This window comes from Bos grunniens, chromosome 11, assembly GCF_055505025.1.
Source record: "Bos grunniens cultivar Pamir isolate PY7600 chromosome 11, Bosgru_T2T1.0, whole genome shotgun sequence".
In the NCBI taxonomy this organism is placed as follows: domain Eukaryota; kingdom Metazoa; phylum Chordata; class Mammalia; order Artiodactyla; family Bovidae; genus Bos; species Bos grunniens.
In genome coordinates, this window is record NC_141175.1 from 86,413,959 (window position 1) to 86,437,007 (window position 23,049).

Genomic DNA, 23,049 nt, shown 5'->3' on the forward strand with positions numbered 1-23,049 from the left:
TATCTACGCACCTATGGACACCTTATCCTTGACAAAGGAAGCAAGAATATACAATGGAGAAAAGACAATCTCTTTAACAAGTGGTGCCGGGAAAACCAGTCAACCATTCGTAAAACTAGTCAACCACTTTAATCCATTTTGAGTTTATTTTTGTGTATGAAACTAGAACACTTTCTAATACCATACACAAAAATAAACTCAAAATGGATTAAAAATATAAATGTAATACCAGAAACTATAAAACTCCTAGAGGAAAATATTGGCAAAACACTCTCTGACGTAAATCATAGCAGGATTCTCTATGACCCACCTCCCAGAGTAATGTAAATAAAAGCAAAAATAAACAAATGGGAGCTAATTAAACTTAAAAGCTTTTGCACAACGAAGGAAACTCTAAGCAAGGTGAAAAGACAGCCTTCAGAATGGGAGAAAATTACAGCAAACAAAACAACTGACAAAGAATTAATCTCAAAAAAATCTCAAAAATTAAGCAGCTCATGCATCTGAATTCCAGAAAAATAATCAACCCAATCAAAAAATGGGCCAAAGAACTAAATAGACATTTCTCCAAAGAAGACATACAGATGGCTAACAAACACATGAAAAGATGCTCAACATCACTCATTATCAGAGAAAGGCAAATCAAAACCACAATGATGTAACATTCATGCCGGTCAGAATGGCTGCTATCAAAAAGTCTACAAACAATAAATGCTGGAGAGGGTGTGGAGAAAGGGGGACCCTCTTACACTGTTGGTGGGAATGCAAACTAATATAGCCACTATGGAGAACAGTGTGGAGATTCCTTAAAAAACTGGAAATAGAACTGCCATGTGACCCAGCAATCCCACTGTTGGGCATACACACTGAGGAAACCAGAATTGAAAGAGACACAAGTACCCCAGTGTTAATCGCAGCACTGTTTACAATAGCTAGAACATGAAAGCAACCTAGATGTCCTCTGGCAGACGAATGGATAAGAAAGCTGTGGTAAATATATATAATGGAATATTTCTCAGCTGTTAAAAAGAACACATTTGGATCAGTTCTAATGAGATTGATGAAACTGGAGCCTATTATACAGAGTGAAGTAAGTCAAAAAGAAAAACACCAGTACAGTATATTGATGCATATATGTGGAATTTAGAAAGATGATAATGATGACCCTATATGCGATACAGCAAAAGAGACAAAGATGTAAAGAACAGACTTTTGGACTCTAGGGGGAACGTGAGGGAGAGATGATTTGAGAGAATAGCATTGAAACATGTATATTACATATGTGAAACAGATTGCCAGTCTAGGTTCACTACATGAGACAGGACACTCAGGGCTGGTGCACTGGGATGACCCTGAGGGATGGGATGCAGAGGGAGGTGGGAGGGGGCTTCAGGATGGGGGACACATATACACCCATAGCTGATTCATGTCAGTGTATGGCAAAAACCACTACAATATTGTAAAGTAATTAGCCTCCAATTAAAATTAAAAAAAAATAAAATGTACATCATTTACCTTTCCTTTTTCAAGAATATGCATCACTCCATTTGCCAGTCTAAAACATTCCATTTTATAGGTATGGAGGAGGGAAGAGGAAAAAGTAATGGCCAATTCCTTTCTTCCTTGTTACTGGTCAGATTCTTAGCAGTTGCCTCTTCTTGGATTTCTTCCACAAAGAAATTATTTTTCTACTTGTTAATTACCAAGCTGATAGTAGACATTTCACTCATAAAAAAACCACCACACTTGTGTTTAAATAACTTTTTCTTTAGCTATTTGTTCAAGGGCTATGTGAGCTCTAAACTGTAATCGGGCTTCCATGGAATAGTCTTTGTAATTTTTTATGTTTTCTAGGGTTTTTGTTGCACTGGCATAATCTCCTTTTAGATAGTATAGAATTCCCAGTTCATAGTAAGAATACGGCACCAAATAGTGGTCACATTTTAACAATTTCTCCTTTTGAATGACATGACTAAAGTAGTACTCAGCCATTGAATATTTCCCTAAGTATTTCAGACACAGACCTTTCAGTAAATTTAATAAACTTATGTCATCTATGACATACTCTTTATTTGGAGTTTCTTGTAAAAGTTCTTCTCCTTTGTCAATGATTGATAGCCAGGTTGAAATAAGCTCTAGCTTTTTGCTTATGACTCGGAAACCACTCCAGGCATACATAAGTTCCAGAATGGGCTGTGCTGTAAACCAGCCTGCAGTTGTCCCATAGCGCTGACCCTTCTCAGCAACAAACTTTTCTATCGGCACAGAAGTTCCTAAAATTCTGATTCTCAGGCTATCCACGCTTAGGAAGAGAGAGCTCATGTCCTCACTTACTGATTTCGCAAAATCAGGAGGAAGCACGGCTAGTAGAGAAGCTTTCATGAAAGAATATACTGACTTGGACCACCTGCTGTTTTGAACCAGCACATGGGCATAGTGGTAAGCCTGCTTCCATTCCAGCAGAAAAATGTGGCACCACATGAGTTCCCAGTAACAGAGGTGATGAAGCTGATTCCATTCATTCTGAATAAAAATGCACTCTTCTAATGTTAACTGGGCATGTTTAAAATATCCTTTCAGCATACTAAAACGTGCATGAAAAAATTTAAGTATGACACAGTTTGGAAATTTCTGAAGGGAGATTAGGAAGAGATTCTCCACAGCAGAATTATGGTTCCTTTCAACACTAAAAGCTATGGAGAGATAATTGTAATAGAACAGTAGAATCAAAACACTAAAGATATTATTTATATGGGATTCAGATGCACTCTCATTAAGCAAAGTCAAGCCTACCTCTCTATCGCCAGAATATCCAACAACATTGAGTAGTTTAAGTGTCCTTGGTGGCACAAGTGATAATAACAAGTTGAATACTCCAAGTCCAAATTTTATGCCTCCAACCAGGTGTCTGTAGGTTTTGCTTTGGTAATCAGGTATCTGTGTTAACACTTGCTGACAGTCTTTATATATTTGGTAACTTAACCCAATGTTGATCCCGCTTTTAAGAAAACTAAGCATACTGTCATCTTGTATAAACATTACAGTGGATTTCAAGATCAAACACTCAGCATAGCAGACTTCTGCATGCAATTCCTCTTCTTTAATAGCCTTTATTCCCTGCCTGCTAACTAGACGAGAAAAATTTATCATCCTAGATTTTCTTCGGAAATTGTTACAGACTCTCAAAGCTTCCTTTGTGGCAGTCATCCCAATCTCTATATCCTGTGGATCAAAAGTCAAGAAGGCCTTGACAACCATAAGAATGCTATAGATTACAGCATGGTATATGCTGTTTTTTGACCATGGATAAATGAGATGTATGGCATCAGAGAATCTGTTATTTAGAAATAAATACAATCCCGTTGTGCATTCTTCCAAGGAAGATACTAAATCCATTGTTGCTGCTGCAGGGATAATTTCATAGGCATCTTCAAACTTGTCCTCCTCCTTATTTACTACCTTACTAAATGATGTAAACCCGTGCTCCATATCGTCTCTCTTATTCAGAGTAAGTGACATATTCGTTTCCCTACTTTAGAGATGTGAAGTATCTGAAGTAGAGAGGTGTGGCCTCAGTGAGGGTAGTTCCTGATCTCCTAATGGGGTCACTTCTTCCACGGCCTGAAGTCTTGCTGTTATAATGCAGGCAGACTTAGAGCTGTGAGGTTCAGTATCAAGATATTCTCATCTATGTCAGACAAAGGGGGGGAAAAAGATAATTTTATTTACCTAGTTAAAATCATGTGGAACATACTAAAGAAAATATGCTCTTTTAGAACACTGTGAAGCAAATCCTTTGTAAACCAAAGAGGTCCTTTGGGAACCATCCCTCCAATCTATCATTTTCATAAGATCATTCTTTTGTTTATTTGTGTTGCAGAAATGTACAATGATTGCTGAACAAACATAATGAATTCTCTGTAGGAAGACCTTGGGGGCAAGAATCTGGCTGGAAAGAGAAATATATTTGAATATGTTTCTAGTTAAGACTAGAGGAAAGGGTAAGTTGTCCAGACCAAAGAATACAGATTATGAGAATTAAAAACCCAACACCTGTTATTCTTAGTACCACTGCTGTACTTGCATATATTTTCACAGAAAACTAGGTCTTGATAAAATATTATGGTTAGTTATAGAAGGTTTTGGAATGGAAAGTGCTGTGTAAATTAGAAAGATTTCCTTGCATTGTTGCAATTAGGAAAAAAAACTCAAATGCAACAGTTTTTATCACAACATTACTATAAAATCTTGGTAGGAAGGTGGGGTGGATGTGGGCACAATGGAAAACCAATTCCAAACAACAAGTTATTTAATATATTCATAATAATACAATAGGTCCAATTAATCTATTCTTAAAAATAGAAACTGCCAAAAAAAAAGAAACTGCAAGCAAAATGCTTCAATAGTAATTTTCACAATGTTTTACAACAATTAGAAACATAGGTTAAAATGTACTTCAATTTTGTGTTTTTATATGTTAAATGACAGGAGGGGAAAATGAAACAGAGGAGAATAATCAAAGGAAAAGAAAGAGAAAAGCAGAAGGGATACAGATTTTTATATAGTGGGAAGAGAAAATAGGGAAAATATGTTATATATTAAAAAAATAAATAAAGGGATATAACAGCCTCAAAGATACGATTCTACTTAAATTGCTTGTTTTTAAACCTTAAGGTTTAGTTATGCTTCAGTATTAGCAACTATTATCATTATTCATTGTAAAGCTAAGTTAATTACACATTTATCTAAAAGGCTCAGCTCTGAACACATCTTTCATGTCTGTCTTCATCACAGAGTACAGTGCCTGCCTCTTACTCATTAAACTAAATGAATATCATATGACTATGACAGTTTCTGATTTACTAAGATAAATTCAGAATGAAATAATCAATTGCTGTTAAAACTCTAAGAGTCTTCACAGACATAGAGAAGAGACTGTGGTTGCCAAGGAGAAGATGGGAAGTTGGGGGAATGGACTGGAAGTCTGGGGTCTGCACATGTATAGGCTTCCCAAGTGGTACTACTGGTAAAGAACCCAGCTGCCAATGCAGGAGACATAAGAGACTTGGGTTCAATCTCTGGGTCGGGAAGACCCCCTGGAGGAGAGCACAGCAATCCACTCCAGTATTCTTGCCTGGAGAATACCATGGACAGAAGAGACTGATGGGCTACAAGCCATATATACATACATATATATAAACACACACACACACACATATATGCTGTGTGCATGCATGCTAAATTGCTTCAGTTGCGTCCGACTCTGTGTGACCCTATGGACAGAATTCCTTTGGTGCACAACAGAAATTAACACAACACTGTAAATACTTCGTTTAAAAACTTTTTTATAAAAAGAAAAAGCTAAACTTGCAGCAACAGAGAGTAGAATGGTGGTTATCAGAGGCTGGGAGATAGGGAAACTGGAGAAATGTATAAACTTGTAACTAGTAGATAAATAAATCCTGGAAATCTACTGCACAGCATAGTGATTATAGTCAACAATATTGTATTATAAACTTCTAAGTGTCTGAGAGACTAGATTTTAATTGTTCTCACCACAAAATAGAAATGATAATTATGTAACATGATAGATGTGTTAGCTAACTCTACAGTGGTAACCATACTGCAATATCCAAATATATCAGATCAACTTACTGTAAACCATAAACTTACACAATGTTTTATGTCAAGAACATATCAATTAAAAATGTATGGTTCTGAAAAAAATCTGTAAGAGTCGAAAATTTTAACAGTGAATACAAATAACTAAAGTTCTTAATATAGTAAGAATTGCCATGAATCAATTAGATAGAAGAAACACTCCAACAGAAAAATCAGCAAAGGACAGAAACAAATTGCCAGTGAGCATAATGTTCAATTTCACTGTAAATCAACAAAATACAAATGAAAAAAAATCCATAAAAAAAACAAACTTTGCAGGTTAAAAATATGATAACATCCAATATTAATGAAAGTAGAGAATCAAATACCCTTGTAGGTTAATTAGGGAGGTGTATAAATGGCTATAACCCTTTTGGAGAGTTATTTGGCAACATGCTTTAAAACTTTTATATTTTTTAATACTCTGACTCTCATTTCATTTATGGAATTATTCTAAAGAAATAGTCAGGGATGTGCATCTATACTAGTTGTATACACTTCAGCATTATTTATAATATGAAAATGAAAATAATCTAAATTTCTTACAACAGAGGATACCCATACAATCAAAATCTATGCAAATAGATTCTATAAGATCTATAAGATTATAGAATATTTAATGACTTGGAAAATTGTTTATGGTGTAATACACTATATTAGTTCTCCAGAGAAACAAATCCAATACCAGATACCTGGCAATAGCATAAACATATAAAGGCCATTATGACAAATCTACAACTAACATCATACTCCATGGTGACAAGCTGAAAGCATTTACTCAGGAACAAGACAAGGATGCCCAGTCTCACCACTTTTATTCAACATAGTTCTGGAAATCCTAGCCATAGCAATCAGAGAAGAAAAAGAAATAAAAGGAATTCAAATTGGAAAGGAAGAAGTAAAACTGTCACTGTTTACAGATGACATAATACTAGACATAGAAAATCTTAAAGATGCCACCAGAAAATTACCAAAGATCATCAATGAATTCAGTAAAGCTGAAGGATACAAAATTAATATATAGAAATCTGCTGCTTTTCTAAGTAATAATGAACTATCATAAAGAGAAATTTTAAAAAATTCCCATATACCATTGTACTAAAAAGAACAAAATACCTAGGAATAAATCTACCTAAGAAGGGTATATTTATATCTCTATACTCAGAAACACTGATGAAAGAAATTGAAGACAACACAAACTGATGGAAAGATATACTGTGTTCTTGGATTGGAAGAATTAATACTGCTAAAATGACCACACTACCCAAGGCAATCTATAGATTCAAGTACTATCCCTATCAAAATACTTACGGCATTTTTCACAGAAATAGAACAAAAAAAATTTTTAGAACAAATAATTTTAAAATTTGAATGGAGACACAAAAGACCCCAAATAGCCAAAACAATCTTAAGAAGAACAAAGCTGGAAGAATCCACACCCCCAACTTCAGACTATACTACAAAGATACAGTCATCAAAACAGTATAGTACTGTACCTCCCTTGCAGTCCAGTGGTTAAGAATCTGCCTGCCAATACAGGGGACATGCATTTGATCCCTGGTCCAGGAAAACTCCACCAGCTGTGGGGCAACTAAGCCCTTGCACCACAACTACTAAGCCCACACTCTAAAGCCCATGCTCTGCAACAAGAGAAGCCACCACAATGAAAAGCCCATGCACCACAAACTAGAGAGCAGCCTCTGCTTGCCACAACTACAAAAAGTCCATGTGCTGCAATGAGTGCAGCCAAAAATAAATAAATAAACAAACAATAAAATTTAAAAAGAAAACAGTATGGCACTGTCTCAAAAACAGATACATAGATCAATGGAGAACAGAATAGAGAACACAGAAATAAACCTGTGGGCTTACTGTCAATTAATCTATGACAAAGGAGGAAGAATATACAAAGAAGACAAAGGCAGTCTCTTCAATAACTGGTGCTGGAAAAACTAGACAGCCACATGTAAAAGAATGAAATTAAAATATTCTCTTACATCATATATAAAAATAAATTGAAAATGGATTAAAGACCTAAATACCTAAATATAAGACCAGATACCATAAAACTCCTAGAAGAAAACATAGGCAGAACACTCTTTGACATAAATTGTAGCAGTATTTTTTTTGCGCTATCTCCAAGAGCAAAGGAAATAAAACCAAAAATAAACAAATGGAACCTAATTAAATGTAAAAGCTTTTGCACAGCATAGGAAATCACTGACAATACTAAAAGACAACTTACTGAATGGCAGAAAATATTTGCAAGTGGTATGACTGATAAGGGGTTAATATCCCACATATATAAACAGTTCATACAACTCAACATCAAAAACACAACAACAAACAAACTCAAACAACCTAATTTTAAAAATGGACAGAAGATATGAATAGACATTTTTCCAGAGAGGAAATGCGGATGGCCAACACGCACACATGAAAAGATGCTCAACATCATTAGCCATCAGGGAAATGCAAATCAAAACCACATTTGATTTGTCAGAATGGCTATCATCAAAAAGTACATAAATGATAAATGTTGCCGAGGATGTAAAGAAAAGGGAACCCTGTTCAAGTTGGTTGAGTAGAAGGATGTGCACTCATCTTCTCCTCCAAGAGCACCAAAATCACAACTAGCTATTGAACTAGACAGGAGGGTGCTGGAACCCACCAAAAAAAGATACCCTATGTCCAAAGACAAAGAAGAAGCCTCAGTGAGATGATAGGAGGGACACAATCACCACAAAATCAAATTTCAAACCCACCAGGTGAGTGACCCACAAACTAGAGAACAATAGTGCCAAAGAAATTCTCCAACTGTTGTGAAGGTTCTGAACGCCACATCAGCCTTCCCAGCCAAGGGATCCAAAAACGGGACTGGGAATTCCCAAGGAATCTGACCTTGAAGGCCAACAGAATTTGATTATAGGACTTGCACAGGACTGGGGGAAACAGAGACTCCAGGCTTGGAAGCCACAAACAAAATCTTGCCCACACCAAGACCCAGAGGAAAGGAGCAGTGACCTCACAGGAGACTGAACCAAAACTACCTGATAGTGTTGGAGGGTCTCCTGTGGAGCCATGAATTGGCAGGGGCTCATCACAGGGAGGGGGCACTGGTAGCAGCAGTCTGGGAAGGTTCCCCTTGGCGTAAGCCCTCTTGGAGGTGGCCACTAACCCTACCATAGAGCTCCTACACCCCAGGGCTGGGTAGCCTCAGGCCAAACAACTAACAGGGAGGGAGTGCAACCTAACCCATCAGCAGATAATTTGATTAAAGCTATGTTCAAGCTGGTTTTAGAAAAGGCAGAGGAACCAGAGATCAAATTGCCAACATCCACTAGATCATCAAAAAAGCAAGAGTTCCAGAAAAACATCTGTTTCTGCTTTATTGACTATGCCAAAGCCTTTGACTGTGTGGATCACAATCAACTGTGGAAAATTCTGAAAGAGATGGGAATACCAGACCACCTGGCATCTTGAGAAACCTTTATGCAGGTCAGGAAGCAACAGTTAGAACTGGACATGGAACAACAGACTGGTTCCAAATAGGAAAAGGAGTACATCAAGGCTGTATATTGTCACCCTGCTTATTTAACTTATATGCAGAGTACATCATGAGAAACGCTGGGCTGGAGGAAGCACAAGCTGGAATCAAGATTGCCGGGAGAAATATCAATAACCTCAGATATGCAGATGACACCACCCTTATGGCAGAAAGCAAATAAGAACTAAAGAGCCTCTTGATAAAAGTGAAAGTGGAGAGTGAAAAAGTTGGCTTAAAGCTCAACATTCAGAAAACTAAGATCATGGCATCTGGTCCCATCACTTCATGGCAAATACATGGGGAAACAGTGGCTGACTTTATTTTTCTGGGCTCCAAAATCATTGCAGATGGTGACTGCACCCATTAAATTAAATGATGCTTACTCCTTGGAAGGAAAGTTATGACCACCTAGACAGCATATTCAAAAGCAGAGACATTACTTTGTCAACAAAGGTCCGTCTAGCCAAGGCTGTGGTTTTTCCAGTGGTCATGTATGGATGTGAGAGTTGGACTATAAAGAAAGCTGAGCGCCGAAGAATTGATGCTTTTGAACTGTGGTGTTGGAGAAGACTCTTGAGAGTCCCTTGGACTGCAAGGAGATCCAACCAATCTATCCTAAAGCAGATCAGTCCTGGGTGTTCATTGGAAGGATGGATGTTGAAACTGAAATGCTCAATACTTAGGCCACCTGATGCGAAGAGCTGACTCAATGGAAAAAACCCTGATGCTGGGAAAGATTGAGGACAGAAGGAAAAGGGGGCGACAGAGGATGTGATGGTTGGATGGCATCACTGACTCAATGGACATGGGTTTGGGTGGACTCTGGGAGTTGGTGATGGACAGGGAGGCCTGGCATGCTGCAGTTCATGGGGTCGCAAAGAGTTGGACATGACTGAGCGACTGAACTGAACTGAACTGAGGAAGGCCCTGTCCACCACAGCAAGACTCAGTTTTCCCATCAGACCCTACCATCAGGAAGCTTACTCAAGTCTCTTAGCCTCCTCCATCAGAGGGCAGATAAAAAAAGCAAGAAGAACCACAATGCCAAAGTGGCTAGAACAAAAACCACATTACAGGAAGGTAATTGAGATGAAAAAGCAGAAAGTTATGTCCCACATGAAGGGAAAAGACAAAACCCCAGAAAAACAACTAAATGAAGTGGAGATAAGCAACCTTCCAGAAAAAGAATTCAGAATAATGATAGTGAAGATGATCCAGGATTTTGGGAAAACAACAGAGAAGATACAAGAAATGCTTATAAAAGACCTAGAATAACTAAAGACTAAATAAACAGAGATGAATACTATACTAGGAGGAATCTATAGCAGAATAACTGAGGCAGAAGAATGGATAAATGACCTGGAGAACAGAATGGTGGAAATCACTGCCACAGAACCAAACATAGGAAAAAAAATAACAAAAAAAAATGAAGACAGCCTAAGAGACTTCTGGGACAACATTAAGCACACCAACATTCGCATTATAGGAGTTCCAGAAGGAGAAGAGAGTGAAAAAGGACCTGAGAAAATATTTTTATAATAGCTGAAAACTTCCCTCACATGGCAAAGGAAATAGTCAACTAAGTCCAAGAAGCACAGAGAGTCCCAAGCAGGATAAACCCAAGGAGGAACACACTGAAACACATATTAATCAAACTGACAAAAATTAAAGATAAAGATAAAATATTAAAAGCAACAAGGGAAAAACGACAAATAACATACAAGAGAACTCCCATCAGGTTATCAGCTAATTTCTCAACAAACTCTACAAACCAGAAGGGAATGGCACAATATATTTAAAGTGATGAAAGGGAAGAACCTACAGCCGAGAATACTCTACCCAGCAAGACTTGGCTGGGTAGAGTCTGGCTCTACTCTTTTTGTCTGACTATTCTCCATTCAGATTTGATGGAGAAATCAAAAGCTTTCCAGACAAGCAAAAATTAAGAGAATTCAGCACCACCAAACCAGCTGTATGACAAATGCTAAAGCAGGAAGCACAAGAGAAGAAAAAGACCTACATAAAATAAACCCAATTAAAAGAGTAATAGGATCGTATATATTGATAATTACCTTAAATGTAAATGGATTAAATGCACCAACCAAAAGACATAGACTGGCTGGGTAGATGAAAACATGTGCATGTATGCACTTCCACTTACCATCACTCTGCTTGATGCCCCCCCCTCCAAATTGTATATAATTACTTTATATTGTTAGGTTAACCATGCCCCCATTATGGCTTGAAATTATAATCATCCTTTTTGATTGTGAAAGCTGGTAAACATCATTCTATATCACCAAAACTACCATTTAACAGAAAAACCAGTAATCAGTTTTTTAAACCCAGATGCATATCAGAATTATCTTCGAATTTTTTGAAAAATACAAATGCCCACATATTGTTTTTTTTTTCCTCCAAAGCTCCAGATATATTTCTAAAGAGCAGCCATATTTAAAAGCAACTGGACTATATGATGATATTTTACTTTTATCTAGCTTCACTTTTTCTATTACATATTCAGTGCTCCCATTTCATTTAGTTTAAGTTTTCCAATTTCTCCATCTCTTCTTTTCTTTGATGTTATTTCTCAAGCCTTTATCAAGCATAGTAGAAAAATATTTGTATACATATATATATATGTATAACATATATATTTTAGAAAACTTATGAGTTTTTGCCTAAAAAAATTATGACATCTTGATTCCACTTGTTTGACTTAGTATGAATAGAATGATAAATTCTAATTTAAAAAATGGATATGCAACAAGCAACAAAAGTTTAGTGTATAGCACAGGAAACTATAGTCAATATCTTATAATAACCTATAATGGAAAATAATTTGAAAAATATTGTATGTGTATATGTACAACTGAATCATCTTGCTGTGCACCTGAAACATTGTAAGTTAACTATATTCAATAAAATATATATATTAAGAAAAAAAAAGGGAACCCGGGTGGGAATGTAAATTAGTGCAGCCACTATGGAAAACAGCCTGGAGGTTTCCCAAAAAAACTAAAAATAGAACTACCATATGATCCAGCAATTCCACTCCTGGGTATACACTAGAAAAAACCAAAAGTACTAATTCAAAAAGATATATGCACCCCGATTTTCAAAGCAGCATTATTTACAACTGCCAAGATATAGAAGCAATGTAACTGTCCATCAATAGATGAATGGATAAAGAAGATGTGATATATATGTATGTATATATAGGCTTCCTTGATGGCTCAGATGGTAAAGAATCTGCCTACAATGTAGGAGACCTGGGTTTGATCCCTGGGTAGGAAAGATTCCTTGGAGTAGGAAATGGCAACCCACTCCAGTATTCTTGCCTAGAAAATTCCATGGACAGAGAAACCTGGTGGGCTACACTCCATGGGGTCACAAAAAGTTGAACACAAATGAGCAAATGAGTATGCACACATATGTATATACATATATTTATACACATTGGAATACTGCTGCTGCTGCTGCTAAGTCGCTTCAGTCGTGTCCGACTCTGTGTGACCCCATAGACGGCGGCCCACCAGGCTCCCCCATCCCTGGGATTCTCCAGGCAAGAACACTGGAGTGGGTTGCCATTTCCTTCTCCAATGCATGAAAGGGAAAAGTGAAAGTGAAGTCGCTCAGTCGTGTCCGACTCTTCGCGACCCCATGGTCTGCAGCCTACCAGGCTCTCCGTCCATGGGATTTTCCAGGCAAGAGTACTGGAGTGGGGTGCCACTGCCTTCTCCAATTGGAATACTACTAGCCATAAAAAGAATGAAATTTTGCATCTGCAGCAACATGGATGGACTTGGAGGGCATAATGCTAAGTGAAACGTCAGATATGGCAAGACAAATACTGTATGTTATCACTTAAATGTGGACTCTAAAAAATATAACAAACTAGTGAATATAACAAACAAGAAGCAGATTCATAGATAGTGAGAACAAACTAGTGGTTACCAGTGAAGAGAGAAAAGGCAGGGGGGCATTATAGGAGTAGGAGATTAAGAGGTATAAACTATAGGGTATAAAATAAACTACAAGGATGTTCTGTACAACATGGGAAATATACAATACAGTTTTACAATAACTATAAATGAAGCTTAACCTTTAAAAATTGTGAATCACTACATTGTATACCTTTTCCCTATATAATATTGTATATCAATTATACTTCAATTTAAAAATGGTTTTAAAAAAAGAGCTATTCTAGAATATAGTAGTTTTTATTGTTGTTGTTGCTTTAAATACCAACAGTGTCCCACAGTAAAATGGTAGTAATCTGCAGGTTTCACAAGCAGATTTTTATAACGTAAAATAAATGTTTCACTACAACTCTCAAAGAGTTGAGAAAAAGCCAAAACAAGTTACTTCTAGGAAGGCAGTGCGGTGCAGAAGAAATCTCTATGGACTGAGAATCAGAGGTTCAGATTTGGAACCTAAATATCTATCTATGCAATGTTAGATAATGCAATGTGAAAGTCTCTCAGTCGTGTCCAACTCTTTGCGACCCCGTGGAATATACAGTCCATGGAATTCTCCAGGCCAGAATACTGGAATGGGTAAGCCTTTCCCTTCTCCAGGGAATCTTCCCAACCCAGGGATCAAACCCAGGTCTCCCACATTGCAGGAGGATTCTTTACCAGCTGAGCCACAGGGGAAATGCTTTGTAAATATTAAATGAGCAACAAACATGTGAAATAGTTTCTTAGTAGAATTAATTAATTCCAGAAATATTGAGAATGTAGTGCTGTACAGGCCAGGCACAATGCCAGACAATAGGAATGCATCAGAGAGTAAAACAAAGTCCCTGCCCTTGAGGATCTCATACTGTGATAAACTCACATAGAGTAAATCAAGAGGTTAGAGGCGAGAGGGAAGATAAAGTTGAGTAAATTCGGCAGAGATTGTGGGAGAAGGGCACATTATAACGTTGAAGCATTATTACAAAAGTATTATATTTGTTTATAAAAACACAAAACCTGCAAACAATACAGAAGACCTCACTGTACAGTTAAATGATGAAGGCCCTTTTCTATCTTCAACCAAATTTCACTTCCCAGAGGCAACCATAGTTAACAGTGTGGGAGGTTACATACTAACACAAGATTCTCCCTAGATTAACTATCCTGTTTAATTCCTCCATTACGACTTCCACTTAAAATATTTATATTTATTTGTATTTAGATTACATTCAATTTTTTACTAGAAGCAATTCAGTCGTAACAGAAAAAAAATTTAAATAACCAAAACCATGGAAACTACATTCATGATACCACGCACCCACAGACAGCATCATTAAAACCCATGTTTTCTTTTGCAAAATCTTAAACCTAGAATGACAAGTAGAGCCACATGTTCCAATTAACACAACTACTAAACAGTGATTCTCAGATCAAACTTGGAACTCCTTTGTCTCCAAGCCTCTTAATTTAAAAAGAAAAATTATAGGACATTGTAAAATGCAGAAAAATAAAACAAGAAAACTTAAATTACTTTATTAATATAATTTATTTTTACAAAACCAGAATTATTCTGTGCATGCATATCATTTTGAAATCTGCTTTCTTACTTAATTACATAATATTAACATTTTTCTGACATTGAAGAATTCTACAATGTGGTTCTTAATGGTCATAATTCAGTTCAGTTCAGTTCAGTTCAGTCGCTCAGTCATGTCCGACTCTTTGCGACCCCATGAATCGCAGCACGCCAGGCCTCCCTGTCCATGATCATAATATATGTAACCAATTTATGTGCCATAGCATTTAATCACCCCTTCATGGATCACAGCCTTGTTGTGGTGAACTGGTTAGCATAACTCAATGAAGTTATGAGCCATGCCATACAGGGCCACCCAAGATGGACACGTCATAGTAGAGAGTTCTGACAAAACGTGGTCCACTGGAGGAGGGAATGGCAAACCACTCCAGTATTCCTGCCACTAAAACCCCACAAACAGTATGATAAGGTAGAAAGATATGACACCAAAAGATGAGCCCCCAGATTGGAAGGTGTTCCATACGCTACTAGGGAAGAGCGGAGGGCAATTACTAATAGCTTCAGAAAGAATGAAGCAACTGGGCCAAAGTGGATATGCTGCTCAGTTGTGGATGTGTCTGGTAGTGAAAGTAAAGTACAATGCTGTCAAGAACAATACTGCACACGAACCTGGAATGTTAGGTCTATGAATCAAGGTATATTGGACATGGTCAAGCAGGAGATGGCAAGAGTGAAACATTGACATCTTAGGAATCAGTGACCTAAAATGGATGGGAATGGGAGAATTTAATACAGATGACCATTGTATCTATTACTGTGAGCAAGAATCCCTTAGAAGAAATGGAGTAGCCCTCGTAGTCAACAAGAGTCTGAAATGCAGTACCTAGGTGCAATCTCAAAAATGACAGAATGATCTCTGTTCATTTCCAAGGCAAACCATCAATATCACAGTAATCCAAGTCTATGCCCCAACCACTAACGACGAAAAAACTGAAGTTGAACACAGAAGCTGTTGCAATGAGAAGCCCGCACACTCAAACTAGAGAGTAGACCTCACTCATGGCAACTAGAGAAAGTCCTTGCACAGTAACAAAGACCTAGCACAGCCAATAAAAACAAAACAAAACAAAACAAAAAACCCAGAAAGATTGCCAGGAGAAATATCAACAACCTCAGATATACAAATGACACCACTCTAATGGCAGCAGGTGAAAAGGAACTAAAGAATCTCTTGATGAAGGTGATAGAGGGAGTGAAAAAGCTGACCTAAAACTCAACATTAAGAAAATTAAGATCATGGAATCCACTCATATCAACTTCATAACAAACGTTATGGGGGAACGTTTGTTGGGGGAACGTTTGTTGATGGGGGAAAAGTGGAAGCAGTGACAGATTTTATTTTCTTGGGCTCCAAAATCACTGCAGACAGTGATGGTGGCCATGAAATTAAGACACTTGCTCCTTGGAAGAAAAGCCATGATAAATCTAGACAGTGTATTAAAAAATCAAAGACATCACTTTGCTGACAAAGGTGCATTTAGTCAAAGTTATGGTTTTTCCAGCAGTCATGTACGGATGTGAGATCTGGACCATAAAGATGGCTGAGCGCTGAAGAATTGATGCTTTCAAACTGTGGTACTGGAGAAGACCCTTGAGAGTCCCTTGGACTGCAAGATTAAAGCAGTCAATCCTAAAGGAAATCAATCCTGAATATTCACTAGAAAGACTGATGCTAAAGCTGAAGCTCCAATATTTTGGCCATGTGATGCAAAGAGCTGACACACTGGCAGAGATCCAGATGCTGGGAAAGAACTGAAGGCAAAAGAAGTGGGCAACAAAGGATGAGATGGTTAGACAGCATCACCAACTCAATGAACACGAATCTGAGCACACTCTGGGAGATGGTGAAGGACAGGGAAGCCTGCTGTCCTTGGGGTCACAAAGAGTCAGACAAGACTTAGCAACTGAACAACAACATTTAACCAATGCTTTATGTTTGATTTTCAAATTACTTGCAACTTTTGAAAAGATAATATCTTACCAACATTTTTCCAGATAAATCTTTATGTGCATCTATGGTTAATTCCAGGAAGTAAGATTACTAGTCCAAAATATACATGTAACTTAATAATTTTAAAACATATTGCCAAATTGACCTCCTCAAATGTATTATTTCGCATTCCCATTAGTGTGTTTAAGTGGCAATTTCGCTGCACTCCTTATAGAAATAGCATGCTGTTTTAAATTGCATTTTTATTAAGGACAGACATTTTCCCTGCTTTTACTTTGATTTCTTACTGTCTGATTTTTTCTCTATTTTTTATTGGGTCAAGTCATGCTTTGTTCTTTACTAGAGATTCTGGATCCTTGAATTTGGAGAACTAGATATGTCTGAAAAAATTGGGGGACAGAGAGGACACACTTTTTCTATCAAGAAAACACATGAGATTTTTTTTTTTAAGTTCTTAGCATTCTTTCACTTTAAAAAATGATGGGAGGAATATTTCAACAGAAAAAAATAGACATAATAAATAAAGGATGGTTTTCCCCAAGAAAGAGTGGTTGGCAATAATTTATATTTTTCTGAGACTGGAGACATTCTCATTCAAGCTCAGACAGATGGACCGTCTTTGTAGTAGGATTTGGGAACCACTGCACTCATCACGCTGCAATTCTAGGTTTAGTCTCATTTGAAAAATGAGGTGGTTAGACTAGTGATCTGGTAGAGAAGTCCTCTTACCTCTGAATTTCAAGGCATTTCTTTCATATACAATCTTACTTTAATTATCTATTTGAGAGTTATACCATATGCATCCATTTGCCATTAGCTTTGAAATAGATTTTATCCATTTTTAAAAGTTTTTAAAAATTTATTTCACTGCACCAAATACAGCACGCAGGATCTTTTAGTTGTGGCATTCGAACACTAAACTGAGGCAAGTGGGATCTAGTTCCCTGACCAGGGATCCAACTGGGCCCCCTGCAATGGGAACGAGGAGTCTTAGCCACTGGAACAACAGGGAAGTCCCTAAAATCTTTTTTTTAATGTTTCATTTTATGTTTTTGACTGTGCTGCTTGCAGGATCTTGGTCCCCCAATCAGAGATCGAACCCAGCAGTGGAAGAGAAAGTCCTAACCACAGGACCACCAGATAACTCCCTGCTGCTGCTGCTGCTGCTAAGTCACTTCAGTCGTGTCCAACTCTGTGCGACCCCATAGACGGCAGCCCACCAGGCTTCTCCGTCCATGGGATTCTTCAGGCAAGAACACTGGAGTGGGTTGCCATTTCCTTCTCCAATTCATGAAAGTCGAAAGTGAAAGTGAAGTCACTCAGTCGTGTCCGACTCTTAGCAACCCCATGGACTGCAGCCCACCAGGCTCCTCCATCCATGGGATTTTCCAGGCAACAGTACTGGAGTGGGGTGCCCTTGCCTTCTCCCGATAACTCCCTAATCTCATAGAAATTAGCCTCCAAGGCTACATTTGGTAATAAAAGTGACAATTTCCACATTGCTCACAAACACCTATCTCCCCATTCCACAGGCAAATACCTTTGTATAGAACCTTTAAGAATGTTTCAGGGTGTGATTTTGGGATTCCTGGGGATTTACTTTTCATGAAAAACCTTTCGAATTTTTGCATGTTATATGTGTCAGATGATTTTTCTCTATGTGCATTCAGTCAAAGAAGAAAAGTGACAACTGCTCTTCCTGCAGTCATTGAGTGAAGAAAGACAACTTGGGAGTGGCCACTGAAGGATGGTCACCACATGTTTCAGAGTTTTGTCTCTGGCTTTGTGGAAATTTCAATTTTGTCCAAGTGCCCAGATCATATTAAATTTTTAGATAGTGCTAAGTGTTAAACTCTAAGTCTAAGTTGCTGCTGCTGCTAAGTCACTTCAGTCGTGTCCAACTCTGTGCGACCCCATAGACGGAAGCCCACCAGGCTCCCCCGTCCCTGGAATTCTCCAGGCAAGAACACTGGAGTGGGTTGCCATTTCCTTCTCCAATGCATGAAAGTGAAAAGTGAAACTGAAGTCGCTCAGTCATGTCCAAGTCTAAGCTAGTCTAGCTCTAATTACGACATTAAGCTGATCAAGTCACTTTCATTAATAGTCTTTCTTAAAGAAGGAACAACACAAGTGATTGGTTTAGGGCTTGATGACAGTTAATAGTTTCACACTTTTTAACACAAGAGGCATTCCTCAGAAAGCCTCATTCTTCCTGGATTGCTCCAAATGCCTAAACCATCCATTTAGGTAGTATTTGTATCAGTGGGGCACTCTTGAATCACAACTTCCCTCTTCCGGATTTATTCCTTCAGTTCAGTTCAGTCAGTCAGTCGTGTCTGACTCTTTGCGACCCCATGAATTGCAGCACACCAGGCCTCCCTGTCCATCACCAACTCCCGGAGTTCACTCAAACTCATGTCCATCGAGTTGGTGATGCCATCCAGCCATCTCATCCTCTGTCGTCCCCTTCTCCTCCTGCCCCCAATCCCTCCCAGCATCAGAGTCTTTTCCAATGAGTCAACTCTTTGCATGAGGTGGCCAAAGTATTAGAGTTTCAGCTTTAGCATCAGTCCTTCCAAAGAAATCCCAGGGCTGATCTCCTTCAGAATGGACTGGTTGGATCTCCTTGCAGTCCAAGGGACTCTCAAGAGTCTTCTCCAACACCACAGTTCAAAAGCATCAATTCTTTGGCACTCAGCCTTCTTCACAGTCCATCTCTCACACCCATACACGACCACTGGAAAAACCATAGCCTTGACTAGATGGACCTTTGTTGGCAAAGTGATATCTCTGCTTTTGAATATGCTATCTAGGTTGGTCATAACTTTCCTTCCAAAGAGTAAGTGTCTTTTAATTTCATGGGTGCAATCACCATCTGCAGTGATTTTGGAGCCCAGAAAAATAAAGTCAGACACTGTTTCCACTGTTTCCCCATCTATTTCCCATGAAGTAATAGGACCAGATGCCATGATCTTAGTTTTCTGAACGTTGAGCTTTAAGCCAACCTTTTCACTCTCCTCTTCCACTTTCATCAAGAGGCTCTTTAGTTCTTTGCTTTCTGCCATAAGGGTGGTGTCATCTGCATATTTGAGATTATTGATATTTCTCCCGGCAATCTTGATTCCAGCTTGTGCTTCCTCCAGCCCAGCGTTTCTCATGATGTACTCTGCATATAAGTTAAATAAACAGGGTGACAATATACAGCCTTGACGTACTCCTTTTCCTATTTGAAACTAGTCTGTTGTTCCATGTCCAGTTCTAACTGTTGCTTCCTGATCTGCATACAGATTTCTCAAGAGGCAGGTCAGGTGGTCTGGTATTCCCATCTCTTTCAGAATTTTCCACAGTTGATTGTGATCCACACAGTCAAAGGCTTTGGCATAGTCAATAAAGCAGAAATAGATGTTTTTCTGGAACTCTCTTCCTTTTTCGATGATCCAGTGGATGTTGGCAATTTGATCTCTGGTTCCTCTGCCTTTTCTAAAACCAGCTTGAACATCAGGAAGTTCACGGTTCACGTATTGCTGAAGCCTGGCTGTTCTGTTGTTCTCCTCTCCCTCCTATGTACTTCAGTACTAACTGCAGTCTAGTACTTAGCTAATGTACAGTATGAAAGACTTATAAATCTGCCTCTAATAATTGTTTCTTCCCAGAATTTTAAGATATTCCAGAAGGAATAGCCGAGTATGAAATGTTGAGAAAAGGAAGTTGTGATTGAACACAGTTGTTTGGATTCATCTCAGGACAAATATACACAGAACATACATAAATATATTGGAGGTCCAGTGGTTACGACTTTGCATTTTCACTGTTGAGGGCCCAGGTTCAATCCCTGGTGGGGGAACTAACATCCTGAAAGCCTTGGCAGGGGGTGGGGGGGGGGGTGGGCGGAACCACTGTTGGTAACACTATTCTAAAATAAAGATTATCTCTCACTAAAAAGTAATACATGTAGCAAAAGGTCTAAAATTGTTTTTCTTGTTTTAAAGTTTTCACATTCAAGTAAAATGATGACAATGACTTAAAAGTGAAACTAAAAATAAAGTTAGATAAAAGGTGAATACTTCTTTTTTTCTGGTTAATTCCTTTGTTTTGCTTCATTTTATTATAAGGCAGTCAACATTAAATCCTCTTTTCATATTTCCTTCCATTAGAAAAGGTGAATATTTCTCTAATGTTTCTCTGGAAACACTGAATCTAAGGAATGTAGATATATTTTGAAAGCTGCAGCTTTCAAAAGAATTACCCCTCCCTTCATAAACTAATAATATTAATACTTAACAACAGAAACTTAAGATTTTAAAAAGTCATATAGGAAATATTAGAATATTTGTTGAATTAACGTTTACATTCAAATTGAAACTGGGAATTTGACCTTAAATTAATACAGAATTCTAGAGGGAAGAAATTTATGTGAAACTGATTTAAAAACAATCAGTAGAAATAAAAGAACTGTACAAAAAAATCTCCCTGATTGGACTGACATTTAGTTGAAAAGAATTGTTTTTAAAGAAGAAAGTTTTCAATATAACAGGGTACAAAAGTAGTACTCAGGACTGTTATTTTTTCATGGCCATGAGGTTAGCAAAGCCTAGCCTAGAATTGTCCCTCCTCTAATGAGAGACTTAGTTACAGAATCAGACAAGCCAGTCCAGGTTTACCCCTTTCCCTTTAATGTGCTTGAAATCAGTTTGTTGTAAGTTGGACAGTCGCTTCTTTTCATACTGTTTACACTGTTATTTGCTCAAAAATTCTTTTGTACAGTAGACTTTGTATTCAAAGCCCCCAAAATATTTATTGAAGTCTATGAGAAACTATGCAGTAGAATAAGCACTATCTTTTTAAAATTACCTATGCTTTGTACCTATGCTCTTTCTATTTAAAGTATATATAAATGAGTATGTAAAGGATCGGTATTGTTAATACTTTTAAGAAGAACTCTGTTAAGCAGATAACAACAAAAAAATAAGGGCGAACAAACATAACAAACGATGAAACTTCTATTTTCTCACTAAAGATTTTCTTGAGGTAGACCAATTCCTTCCATAATTTGAAAAGTTATGGAAATAATGTAAATTCTTAGCATTACTGTGAGAGAATTCATTTTTTATTTACCTGAATACATGTTAATTTAACTAAGTCCCCTTTCTCCTGTACTGTGTATCCCACATCTATACATACCAAGTGAAGTTACAGCAGATGAAAAAAAAAAAAATAGAAATACCTAAGAATTTCCTCTTGTTTCGTGGAACATTTCCAACTCATGTATTCCAAGTATTCACAGTGCAATGCCTTTTTTTAAATATATGGTAAAAAAGTGAAATTTGTATTTATAGAGCTGGTGTCTGGCAAATACACTGTATAAAATTGAAACTGCATTTTTAAGCGATTCTAATAAAGAAAAGATTTTCACTTATTTGATATATAGAATGACTGAGCAGCAAGGCTGCTTACTCAGAGACGACTTAAGGAACTCCCCATCCTCAGGATACAGTATTAGTGGATGAGATGTGGTACTACAGTGCAAAGCAGAAAGCACTAGAAAGGAGGCACAGATATCACTTTGTGCGTCAAATGCAAATGATTTCAGAATCGCCACTACCACAAATGATTTAAGGATTTAGGGTTATGTCGCGATTTCAGTAAAAGGAGGTGGGTGGGGGGACCCTCTACTTCTTTGTCCCCTGACTCCGAGAACTCGGACCGTGTTGGGGAAAACTGGTGGCCGGTTCGAAAGAGGCAGAAGGGTCGGTTCAGGGCTGGCGGTCCCTTGGGGGGCGTCACCCCTTTTGAGGCCCATGGTGGTTTTGAGGACCACTACTCAGAATGTCGGGATTTAGGGGGTTCTCACCCTGGCCCAAGCTCTCGATTACCTCTGACGAGCCCCAGAGATCAATTAGTAGCAGTCGAGGTCAGGTCCCCCAGCAGAAAGGAGGCGACAGCAGCAACATCAGCGGTTAAATCTTAAAGCCTTTCATGAGGCCTGTCGAGTGCACCTGAAGGAAGATTACCACAGCTAAGGGTCCCTAGATGCGAGGGTGGGTAACTGAAGGCGGGGGGGGGGGGGGTGTGGAGACCGAGGGAAGGAAAATTAGGAGGACACAGGGAAAGGGGGGAGGGGAGGGGGCGGGACAACGTGGGGAAGGGCCAAGGGTTTACAGACTGGATCGCCGCGTTGCCATGGAAACGTATCCCTCCGCCCAGGATTCGCGTTTCCACCCCATCAGTTCCCTCCGCACCGCTTCTCTGCTGTTTCCGCCCAGCTCCTTTGTGCCGCGCAGAACGTCGTGATGACGCATGCGCAACGAAACCCAGCCGCCGCATATATAAG

General features: G+C 38.3%; 1 pseudogene across 3 annotated transcripts; it reads right to left on the reverse strand.

Moving 5' to 3' along the window:
* Positions 1 to 1,546: 1,546 nt before the first annotated feature.
* On the reverse strand, positions 1,547 to 22,996 carry LOC147363476 (tetratricopeptide repeat protein 39B pseudogene; annotated as a pseudogene). 3 transcript variants are annotated; one of them, XR_015137195.1, is made up of 3 exons: positions 22,878 to 22,996; positions 22,592 to 22,714; positions 1,547 to 3,688 (listed from the first exon to the last, which is right to left on the reverse strand). The product of XR_015137195.1 is annotated as a tetratricopeptide repeat protein 39B pseudogene, transcript variant X2 (transcript). The 3 variants fall into 3 exon arrangements; XR_015137196.1 differs by having other exon boundaries at positions 22,570 to 22,714; positions 22,878 to 22,990; XR_015137194.1 differs by having other exon boundaries at positions 22,592 to 22,990.
* Between the last annotated feature and the right edge of the window lie 53 nt (positions 22,997 to 23,049).